This window comes from Sphaeroforma arctica (assembly GCF_001186125.1).
Source record: "Sphaeroforma arctica JP610 unplaced genomic scaffold supercont1.321, whole genome shotgun sequence".
Lineage (NCBI taxonomy): Eukaryota > Ichthyosporea > Ichthyophonida > Sphaeroforma > Sphaeroforma arctica.
This window is the reverse complement of record NW_014040237.1, coordinates 1-3,950: the sequence shown is the minus strand read 5'-3', so window position 1 is coordinate 3,950 and position 3,950 is coordinate 1.

Below are 3,950 nucleotides of genomic sequence, written 5' to 3'. Positions count from 1 at the left end.
ATTCCCAGCAACAATACAGTTTTAGTTCAATGAACCTGATGTGAAATATTTAGTCCAGGCTATAGAATAGTCGCCAAAGTAAATTCAGTCTTCTATCAGACTGTCACATTCACGTTGCAGCAATGATACACATACCGTGTGAAACGCACCGATGCTTTTAATGCATGGGCTCTTCGGCGAAAGGGGAGACTATTGCTGGTTGAATATGAGACCATCATACATCGGCCCAATACGTTCGCAACACAATCTAGTATGCGAGCTTTTTTTTTAATTGATGGATATGTAGACGGCAATGTAGATTACGGGAAGAAGCGAATGTATGGCAATGCACGCAAAAATGTGGCCATGCTTGATGCGGACGCACACTCGAAAAGCATGCCCAAGCAGATTGGGCATTCTGAGAATCCGATTCACATCGTTGGCAATAATTTTGGGAGGAACAGCGGGGTCGACACAAACAACGCTTCCAAAGTTCGACTGACAGATATTCTCAACCTCACTACCACTGCAGCGCCCTTCAAAGGGTTGTGGATTGGCCTAACTATTGGCGAATCAAGTTCATTTCGAGCATTGGCTACTAATAGATTACTCGAAAAGGCTTTTCAATTTGATATACGATATCTCAGTATCCAAAAACAACTTCCATAATTTGCACACTTTGGAAAAATTGGGCGAACTGAGGTGAATACTCAGATTTAGTGGTTCTCTTTGTTGAGCGCGTCCGTATGAAATACCCATATAAGGATGGCTTATATGACATGATACCCGGAAAGTGCTCTCGAATGAATGGTAAGATCTTCGGCTTTACACTCACGCAAGAGTCTACCTAAAGTGGCATAGATATGGTCACCACAGCAAATTTTCCTTCACCCGTTATTAAGCGTTCCTTGAAGTCATCGCAAGCCATGGGCCCAAATTTGACGTATTATACTGAGGAGAAAGTTTCGGCCATCAACAATGGATTGCGTCGCAATGGCTGCGTAGTGGCGACAGTGTTGCAAAGTCACCCTGGATGGTGCTTCACTCATGCTGATTATAATTTCATAAACGTTAACAGTTACCTCAATGGGCTAGTCGGTACTGCGAAGTGCGCATGCGTGTATAAAGCTAGGGCATGGATAAGATTTGCAGACAAAAATGTTGTACATAACCGATTTAATAACAACATGGATCACGGAACGATAGTATCATATAATTGTCCCTGACTTCAGTAATAAAAAAGGATTCCTCAAATCACCATACGGGCACTGCCAATGCCGTCTGAAGACAAAGTTTAGTATTTGTATAGGGTATATGAATTCGGTATAAAACATTTCTTCAAGAAAACACATCTCCTGGTGAAATTTCTTCATATCCACTGGTATGTTTTCACATGCTTACTTTTCACCTATTTATGGGCAATTCTCGCGCTAAGCGGTACAATTATTCCTATACAGACAACATGAACTACTGCCTTGTGATCTTGACACTGTGTAATGTAATTTATCATATGATTCATTCCATGAGGATACGGGGATGCTTTCTCGTCTCCAAACAATTGTCTTCCGAGTTACTGCTCTACTGATTGTGCTTCTGATTTTGTATCAATCAGGTGACATTTCACCAAGCTTTCGAAAATAAGAGAGACACTTTTTTTCCCACGCATATTTCCGTATCGATACAAATGTGGACGGCGCTTTGTTGAAGTCCCCTTGAAGGTCGCTACTGTGGCGCTAGAATCATTATTTTGTTAAACTTTATAAAAAAAAAACAAGTTTCATGACCTTATTCGCCAAATTGATTCTCCCCGGCATATTTATAGTGCAGGTGAGCAACATGCAAAAATAATTTTTATTTTGTTCTATAATTTATTTAAAAAAAACCCCCCATAGGAAGAAACCTCAAAGTCAGCACATGCCAAATTCGAATTTTGGCGGGCTTATTTTTTATACTATAGAGGAGGCTATGATATTTAATATATGGATATTGCATATTTTTAAGATTGAATCCATATATTGGTCATAGCCATCTTTGTATCGTGTGCACTTGCAGTGATGTCGAACGGAAGCAAAAGTGAGATACTCACCTTACAGCTAGGAAACTTTGCGAACCATGTGGGAGCTCATCTGTGGAATGCCCTGGATAGTGACTGCAACATAACTGCGCAACCGAGTGACAGCCCTTTCTTTCAGTATACCCGGTAAGTGTGAATGGATGCATCTCTTGGCTTACAAAGCTTTTATATATATTTGTGGTGAGGGCCAGTTAACTGGGGAACGTCTGTAACACAGTTGCGCAATTGAACGACAGCCTCTTATATAGGCTTGCACGGCAGTCGGGAGTTTAAAATAGCATGATCCACGAAGATTACACCCTTATTTATGTATTTGGCGAGCCAATCAGTGCACAATCAAATTCGGGGTTTTCATTACAACGGGTGGATGTAAGTAATTCGTTTTAATTATACAAAGCGTCCATATAAGTTCCCACCGAGATCGTCGCACTCTATGTGCACTTGTTATTAGTAAGGAAATATTGCCGCTACGGATAGGTATGGCCAAAATATAACACACTCGCGAAGTCGGTACAAATTTAGAACATACTTTCAGCTACAATCCGAGATAATTGATAGTTTTGATTACTTGAATATTGAATTGAATACACCTCTGATTCCGCGAGGACAAAAGCCCCTCCTTCACTTGAGCATGTATCATGTATATGTCGAGGTCATCGGATAAAACTGGTGCACGCAATCGCGCATTCAAGAATATACAGGTTGTGGTTAAAGTAGTCTGCTATCTGCGTTCTGAAAGTGAGGCATCTACCTGCACTGATATAGAATCAGGTCTGTGGTGGGGATCTCGGTTGCAACCATCGATGATTGTAGGTGCTTGACGTATATTCATGTATATTGTGTTAAGCGACTCTCTGCCTTTATTGTTGGGATGGAGTCCGTGTGAATACAATTTACAACCGTATACCTGCAGACAGGCGTATGTCACTCGACTATTTCCTGTGTCGTCGACTGCGCTCTAAGCGTCTCGCCTTGATTTCAACGGGTTTCATCTTGATGTCACGGGATAGATGAGGGTCACCAGTCTTGAACTGATTAATCACAGGACACGTATTATCGCTACAGGTGGTACCTTATGAGATAGATAATATACTCGACTAATCAAAGTACCGCGATAATGGCACACCTCGACATATGTGATGTCTCAGTCTCATCATTGGCCACTTCTCAAATTCCGAATAATACTCACCGAACACAGAATATCACATAGTCTGCATTACCCAGCCCACACTACACATGTTTTGACCCGATTAATCTACTTCGTTTGGCAGTGCGACCGACAATGGTGCCCCTAAGCGAACGCCCAGGCTAATAGCCTTTGATCGAAAAGGTATGAGTAGCAGCTCTTCTTCTGAGCTAAAATTCATATTCAGATGTATAGATGTGGGTGTGGTGTACAGTGTTCTTGCTGCCTGTCGTGGGCGTGGGGTGCGGAAGCATTCAAAGGTGTTGCGGAGGATAGCTGTGTGCACATTACGTTCCATGAGCCACTCTGTGCGAGGGCGGACCTTCCCCTCCGGGAAATAGTAGCAAATGCAAAATGATAGTACAATCTGCGAGTTTATCTCTTGCCCTTGTGTACTGCTTAGAAGCTCGGGATTCGCATCGGCATTTGTAGCACTCGGTCGCAGTCGTATCACCTGCGAGTCGGCGGCGAGTCATCGATGCGGAAGAGAGCGTTGTAGAAGTGTAGCCACGTGTAGTGTTCTTTGTTTTGCAGGAAGAGAGCAGCTATAGAGCCAGTGAAGACATGTGGGACATCAGTATGTTAAACGAAAGCCAGCGATGTGATATAATCTCACACCCATGGTCGGTCGAATCAAAAAAAGTCCAACGTAGGCGTAGCCTCAATTCGCTCGGTACTACCGGATCTGCCACTGCACGTTATGTATTACTT